Raw genomic sequence first — 8,504 nt, 5'->3', positions numbered from 1 at the left:
ATAAAAAAAAAAGATGCTTTTATATTTTGTTAAAATTTGCCTTTAAGGATTTTTAGTACTATAAAATATTTTTTGATTCATTGTTTTAAATATTTACTCGTATTTATATATGCATACATACAGCAATTATTGTCACATCATCTTGTGTTTATGTATATGTAGATGTAAAAGAGAGAATTACTATATAACATGATAACACTTATATAATATAAAAACCTTAAAAAAGCAAACAATTAATTGTGAAAGTAATTAAGGTGAAAATTTCTCACTTAATAAAATCTGAAAGATAAACACTGAAACAGGTGGTTTGTTTTAATAAAATTTAATTTTGTATAAAAGTAAAATTTTTTCTACTTATAAGTGTAAGATGAGCAATTATCAAGGTGTTTATAGAATTTAAATATATTCTTCATAATAAACATATACCCAAATTAAATTTAATAATAATTATATTGTTATACAACTATAAGTATATTGTATGTATATAAGTGTATTTTGTTTCTAAGTTGAAAAGTTTTTAAAATTAAGATGAAATTAAATGTATAACAATAATAATAATAATGAATTTTGATATTTTAAGATGGAAAGAGAATATAAATAACTAGGATGAGATTAATTGTTTTTGAAATGAATAAAATTTTATGATTATTTAATGAAATTCTACAGATGTATAAATAAGAAAACATTTAAGAAATTTTTTTGAAAATTAATTTATGATGCTGAACAAGTACATTGTTCAGTTCTGCAACAATTTAAATTTAAAAGTAAAACAATTTTAATAATAAAATATTTGCATATTAAAAGGAAATTGAAGAGGAATGAAGATAAAAATGCAATAATTAGTTTTTGTTACTATGGGATATCTGTGTTAAGTGTATTATTGTGCTAAGATTTCTTAGGGTGCATTGAATATTGTTGTTATATCTAGACTAATTAAAAGAAATTGCAGAATAACTACATTTAAAGTGAAAGATTCGAGAATTTTTTGTTAAATAAGTATTACAAAAATTTTTCTGAGTATATTATTATCATTATACGTATAAGCAGTAGGCATATGTCCTGTTAAATACTGTGTAGCATTTATAAACATGTAATAAGCGCTTACAAAAATCCATATAAGCAGAAAATCCCGTACACATTTCCTATCCCTATTAATAAATTATAACAAACAAACAATGTTGCAATGTAAGTCTAAAATTAATCAGATCACTTCAAAATATTATTTCATTTAATTTTATTTTATTGAATTTTAAATAATATTTTCAACCTAGTTAATTTTTAATAATTAACATAATTATTATAAACTTATAACTATATTAACAGTAATAATTACATATAAAATGCTGTGTAGTGGTGAATTTGTAGAAAAATAATAAAAGAAAAGAGAGAAAAAAAAAATCAAAAATAATATTATGAAAGCTGAGTTGAATGCGGTCAGAAAAAATTCACAGTAAGTAATCCAATTTGCATATTTTACTAATACAAGTGCATACAAGCAAACATTTATATTTTATATAGAAAGCTTACACTTTAATAGGTAGTTTACGGCGCACCATACCTATAAAAACAAAGTATGTTAGAGTGCAAAAAATATTGCAGTTTTTTCTTTTTGTGTAAAGTTTTTTCTGTATACTTTCCTACTCCTATTATTTTTTGCTTTATTGATTAAAATAACAACAATGTAGTCAATGAAATTCATGATTTTTAAAATAGCACATTTTAAGTTTAACATTATAAAGCTTTAAATTGAGTGTAAGTATTGAGTATAAGTAATGACTCATTCTTACGATATGTTCGTTAATAAAGTTCCGTTATGATCCCCATCACAGCACTACTGTCCCTCGAGCGGTAAGACAAAAAATCTCTGGTGCGATGCAGATAAAGCCTTTGATCGCATGTAGTTCCGTTCGGCCATCAATGATGCTCAATTGCCGCGTTGAGTAGCAAAAATTTTTACAAACTCATAGACATCCCTAGGTCCCACTTTTCTCAAGAGTTGTCCCATGCCTCATGAGCCCATTCGCTCTGCAATTTCCTTTGATTGGGTTTTGTCACGGAAACGAAATCAGGTCAATTTGGAACTGATTCACCATCTCGTCGAGAAGGGATCTGTACTCTCGGACCGTTCTAGAAGTAGATGTTTCTGACTCTAATGTCCATATAGCTGCCTGGTTGCTGAATATGCTGATTCCCCTGCAGTATATCACGTTGCTAACACATAATTTGCTTATTGAAACCCTTTTGGCCTAAAATATAATATTGGGATACTTGCAATAAAAACGCAGGGAGGGTTATTATCCCCAAAAGTATGCGGTGATGAGCCGAAATTCCTGAAGACCATTATGATGTATCTGGCAACTTAGGATTTTACTGCTTTACATAATTTTTGTTTTACATAAACTCAATAAAATTCTGAGTATTCTTTAATAAATGTTATAAAGAATTACTTGTATTTATTTCTAAATATTTTCATTATTTAATGGTAATTAATCAATTTTATTGTCATTTGATTTTAATAATAGTCTTATATTGTTTTAAATAATACATAAATGTTAAACAAATGTGAATATAATATGAAAGAATATTGATTTATTATATAGTCATACACAGAACTAAATGATGTACAGGATGGAACAGAGCATCCATTTATTGTAGAATAATTATTATTAAGATATTAATACTATAATTCATGTTAAATTAATAATTTAAATGAGAAATTTTGAAATTGATATAAATAAGCAAATTAATTATATTATAATATGTTTATAAATAATAAAATTTAAATTTAAGACATTACCTTTGGGATAATTTTAAATTATAATAAGTATCATATATAAAGAAATAAGACTAATATAACTCTAGACGTTGATATTGTGTACTTTACAATTTATATGAATTAATTAAAATATTTTGTAGTAAATAAAACTTGATATTGTTATTGGTAATTCATTTGACATAATATGAAATAATAGATTTATATATGATATTTTGTATTTTGTAAGTCTTGAATTTTTATACAAAGAGTAGAAAGACCATTCTTCTCGCCCATTCCACTGAAAGCAGCACCACCCTCATAGCTGCTATGCGTCTGCGGGGCTGCTGTTCTGTATCCCGCAGCCCCGCAACGTCTCGAGATGTCCTTATAAACCGTTAGTATTCATAAATACACAGTTTCGTGGTGATTTCGCAAAAAAAGCTTAGTTGTTGATTGTTAAATTGTGGCTTTACATTGAGCCGTCGTTCATTATTAAAACATAATATGTTTTTAAAATTTGATCTTGAAAACATACATATGTATGTATGAACTTACTCGCATATTTTTCAAATAATTCTAAAACATGTACTTAAGAAAACGTGTTCTTTAAGCATCACAGAATCTATAATAGAGAATAAAGAACTACAAAAAATGTCCTTCTTTTTATATGCTCTACACATTTTTTAGGTCATAAATTTTCTTTTACTTTTCTTAATTTCTCCTTCATAATATAAATATGTTTTTTTTTTGCTTTTACATTAGCTTTTACTATAGTTGAAAACTAAATTTTTTCTTTTTTTTTAAGGGAAGTTCAATTTCCTGGATCCGTTCTTATTTTATTTTCTTCAACTATAACAAAAAAATAAATAGTGTAATTTTGTGTATATATGTATACGTATGTGTAATTCGCAAGATGGATTCTTTTACGATTTATGTATAAAGCGCGACATCTTTTAACATACGAAGAAACTCTAATAAATTAATAACTTTTCAAATAATAAAGTTTAAAGAATGCTTGAAAATAAATTAACATCAAAATATGCAATTTTTTTGTTTCAAATTGTCAATATTCTTTTCATTATGACGTTACGGTTCATTTTCTCATTTTACTCATTATCTTTATATTTCTTATATCGATTATCGATATTCGGTTATATCGATTTATTAATCGCTTCGAGAATGTATTAACGTTTTAATTTCTCTGAGAATAATTTTTTTATTCTGTATTTAATTTATATGAATAATATTAAGTAATTTTTTATATACATATACCTACATATATAAACTAATTGCCATAGAACCTATAGAGCATAAAAGTATTTTCGTCAGTTTTGTTAAAAGAGCCATTGTGCATGCACTTAAAAATTAATTTTACTTTTTCTCTTTATAGGAATGAATTATTTGCATTATAAGTAAAATATGACGTTTGCAAAGTTGTTGGACAAAAATTTATTATAAAAATTATATTTTTTGAAATATGTATACATAGCTTTGTATTGCTATTATATGCTTGATGACAAGAATATAAATTGAATTTAAGGATTAAAAAAATATTAATTTTTTTTTTTGTAATTAAATCCAAAATAAAATACATTTATACAAAATTCATAGTTCTAAAACTTTTTGAAATATAGTCAATTAGATCTTGTACATTTACATCCGAGAAATTATTGGCCAATTTAATTTTTTTCTTCATTATCTTTTTTGGAAAATTTATGGTACGTCAAGAAAGTATGCTGTACACTTTAATTTTAGTAAAAATATCCAAAAAAATTAGAACTAAAATTTAATATTCTTTATTTACAACAATTAATAAAAAAATAATATTAGGCCAATATATTTGAGCAAGTAGTTTAAATTTTAATCTCTTTAAAAAATCTATAATTTCCTGAAATTTGTATGAGTATGTGTGTATAATTGGTTGTTGAAATACCGTATTATAATTCTGACTAGCTTGACAATTTAGTACAATAAATAGAGAATTTATGAGAAATTTATTTTACTAGATATAGTACGTCTGTTTATAAATTTACTAAGATAGTAAATTAAGAAAGTCGCCGCTCTACAAAGTCCTAAATATTCCAGTTTTTATTAATTTTTTCCACACGGCAACTCCTACATGTTTCAAATTTTAGCAGTTTGTAGGTACATGTATCAAATAATATTTTAATTCCTTTGAACGCAATTTCTCTGTTCACGGATTTGATCGACTACAATGTTTTGATTTATTTGAATTATAAATTTTATTAATTTTTTAGATTACTTAATTATGTTTAAATCAATATGGCGCAATTTAATGTAACAAATTTTTTTTATTCTATATTTGACACTTGATTAAAGGGTAGGAATTGCCTGATTAACTTATTTTGTGTGCGGGCATCAATCAATTTGTCTTACAACAATTATGAAAGGATTTTTTTTCGTAACTCGCTTATTGTCTTCTTTTAATGAACAATTAATTTTTAACCCTTTAAATTTCGCGACCGGAATAAATTTTTGAATGAAATCCTCTCTCATCTTACAATGAATACAAGGAATAACTAAAATTAATGAAGTCAATAAATTGTTCTATCTTTTCTTTTTTTTTTTAATTTCCAGTTCAATGAAAATCAGTTTTTGTGTTATAGGCAACAATTTTACATTTGAGCAATTTATGATAGATGCCTTGCGGAATATTCGCGTACCTAATTATATGGTGATTTTTTATTTTTTGGAAATTGTAGACAAATTACTTAAGGATAAAGGATCCTTACAAAAAAAAGGATTCGTTTTTCTTTTTGGTCTCTAAGGATTAGAAAAACAAAAAAAAAATATTTTCTTGTGATTAGAATTAATTAAATTTTTTCATTTTATTTTTTCATCCAAATAAATTTTTAATGAAGGACCAAAGTTGAATTACTTTAAAATATTTATTTACTATGGCAATTTGATATATATGAATGGGAATGAGGGGCTTGTAATGAAAGTGTAATAAAGAAATTCAATAAAAAATGAAATTATTAAATATAAACTTTAAGTAACTTTAATTAACGGCAACAAATTGTTCGGTGCTTCCGCCTTGGGGGAGTCGAAAAACATTATAGATGAAGAAAATAGAAGGAAGGAGAACTTACTTTGGAATGGCGGGCGAACTTGTGTAAAAACAACGAGACGCTTTCTGGAAGGATTATACGGGTTTATAGATTGGGGAACTCTCGGGGGCGCCCGTGGATGATATGCTGAATTTTGTCAGGTTATTTGAAAGGGTTTAATGGTGAGAAGCGTGACGTGGAGGGATGCTGATGGGCTTTCTATAGGACTAGGGATTAGAGGCAGGGTCGAGAGTGCTATCCTTTGTAAAGAGCCAGCTAGGTTTATAATGCAATTCATACCATTACAAATTCCCAGATTGTCACCAGAAACGTCACCAGATTGTCCCAATTTGGGCAAGTGATAACCCTACCCTTCTAATTTATGTATGTACAATATTAAAATAGCCCGTGCTGGAACGTGAATCTTTTGAAAAATTACTGTAATAAATTTTGTGATTTATGTATGTGTAACACAAAATTCGTAAACAGAACTTAATTAATGCTTACAATTAATTAATAAACACACTAACTATATAATTAACATAACAATAATTTTTTTTTGAATTTTATTAATAAAAAATTAATATTTATTAAAAAATTCTTTCATATTTTGTTTGATTGATATTCTCCCCATCTAATTGTTTAATTGTAAATTTTGTATTTTCATCTTTTAGAACTTGCGATAAGTAATAAATTGATAATGTTATTACAACAATCAAAAATCCAAGTAAACACATAAGATATTTTCCAACCTTAAAATAATTAAAAAATTATTTGTTATTTGAATATTATGTCAGTTTAAAGTACCGTGTAAATTGATATCGTAATAAGTGTAACTCCATCGTCACCTGCAAAATTCCAATTTTTAATTACGACCGACTATATAAGCAGATTATTTTGTTCAAATATTCTTTTACCTACGTCTGATAATTATTATTTGGCCAAACAAATTTTCAATTATTAAAAAAAAATTTAAAAAAATTTATTAAAGGTCTATATCTGGTAATGTTATAAGTTACCATTAAAAGTTGTTGTTGTCCAAGTTAATATTTTTCACTTCAATGAATAACAATAAAATTGGTTTCGTTTTTGAAAAGTGTACAAAGCCAAAATCTTATCCAATGGGAAATTACGCGATTTTGAATCGAGCTTCATTGCAAAAAAAAATTAATTTCTTTTTACTTTTTTTTACTAAAATTACATATATAGCGCAATTATAATTTATTTTACTTGTTTGACGTTGTGACAATGCAATACAAGTGTTAACAAAATTTTAATAAGATTAAAAATGGTGTGTGTGTGTTTACAAAAATATTGAAAACATAAATATTGTACAAAAATAAATAAACAATTTAAGAAAATGAAATTTTTATATGTAGGAAGTGTTCCACACCACACTAATTGTGCATGATAAAGCAATTTCGCTTTGTAAGTTTAGAAAAAAAAATTTGTTGATTTAAGAGAGGTTGACTCATGTCGTTTTTTAGTTTAAATTAATTTAATTGCTGCTTCCGTTTTACAGGAATATAATTTAAAAATCGGATGGAGTATGTTTCAACTAGTTCAAAGAGTTATACTCTTTACTGTTATACGCGTCCTGATTATCTAAAATACTTAAAACTGGTAGTTGAAGCAGTATTATACATGAAGGAAAAACTCTGGAGCATTATACATTTCAATCTATATCTGGATCTGGAGTATAGTAGTTGAAAGTGTTATACTTGGAGTGTTATACGTTTCAACACTTACTTATGTTTCCGGAAAATAAATCTTGCAACTACCAGTATAAGTTGAATGCTATACGTTTTAACACAAGCACCTGTACTTCCAGAGTATAACACTTTCCATTAGTAGTTGAAAGTATTATACACTGAATACTTTAGTAGTTACGCTAATTTATTCCATTAGGTCACTTCAAGTTTTTTGTATGGACAATAAGTGGACAAGCATTTATTGATTGCTACAAATTTTTCAACACAACTTAATAGTTAAGGTGAACCACTCAGTACTTATTATATTTATATCTTACGTTTGTGTATTGTCATAGTTTTGTTTTTTATTTTTCCACTAGTTAAATAGAATTTCGAATTTATTTTTCGCTTTATTTTTCTATAGAATAGAACACCAAAAGTTTATAATAGCAGCAAGTCTTATATTTTTTAAGCAAAAATGTAAAAACTAAAAATAAGAAAAAATTAAGGCGAATAGATAAAGAGAAAATAATTGTGAAAAACCGCTAAGGATTCTTCTTTTCTTTTAATTTTTTCTTTTAAAGATTTTTTACACTACTTTGCTCTATTAGTCGAAAGGAAAGATGATATCGACTGCTTTTTTATTTTTCTAAACTGCTGACCTACTTGGCAGCCACTCAATTCCAATACTAAATTAAGAGAGAATTGAATGAAAATAAAAATGAAATATTGTTCAACGTGCGGTCACTGATTGGTGAAACAACAATAAGTAAATTATTAAAAAAAAAATTAGTTGTGTGTAGCGTAAGTCTAGGGACAGAATAAAGGAAAATAAAAGAAAATTCGTTTCGTTTTCTTGTTTTTGGTTGTTATTTTGAGGAAAATTGTTATTATTTTTTCTTTGTTTCTTTTTTATTTATTTATTTATTTTACATTAAAAATTATTTTTTCAAAAATCATTGTTGCGTTTTTGGTTTCGTGCCGTAC

At 25.9% G+C, this 8,504-nt stretch overlaps 1 long non-coding RNA gene across 1 annotated transcript; it reads right to left on the bottom strand.

Annotated features, from left to right (window-relative positions):
* Positions 1-6,360: 6,360 nt before the first annotated feature.
* On the bottom strand, positions 6,361-8,200 carry LOC129619291 (uncharacterized). The gene is made up of 4 exons (XR_008697851.1): positions 8,116-8,200; positions 7,856-8,004; positions 6,634-6,674; positions 6,361-6,578 (listed from the first exon to the last, which is right to left on the bottom strand). It is a non-coding gene; the product is annotated as an uncharacterized LOC129619291 (long non-coding RNA).
* Between the last annotated feature and the right edge of the window lie 304 nt (positions 8,201-8,504).

This window comes from Condylostylus longicornis, unplaced genomic scaffold (assembly GCF_029603195.1).
Source record: "Condylostylus longicornis isolate FDR11 unplaced genomic scaffold, ASM2960319v2 ptg000011l, whole genome shotgun sequence".
NCBI lineage: Eukaryota > Metazoa > Arthropoda > Insecta > Diptera > Dolichopodidae > Condylostylus > Condylostylus longicornis.
The sequence above is the reverse complement of the archived record's forward strand: the minus strand, read 5'-3'. Positions and strand labels throughout refer to the sequence as shown.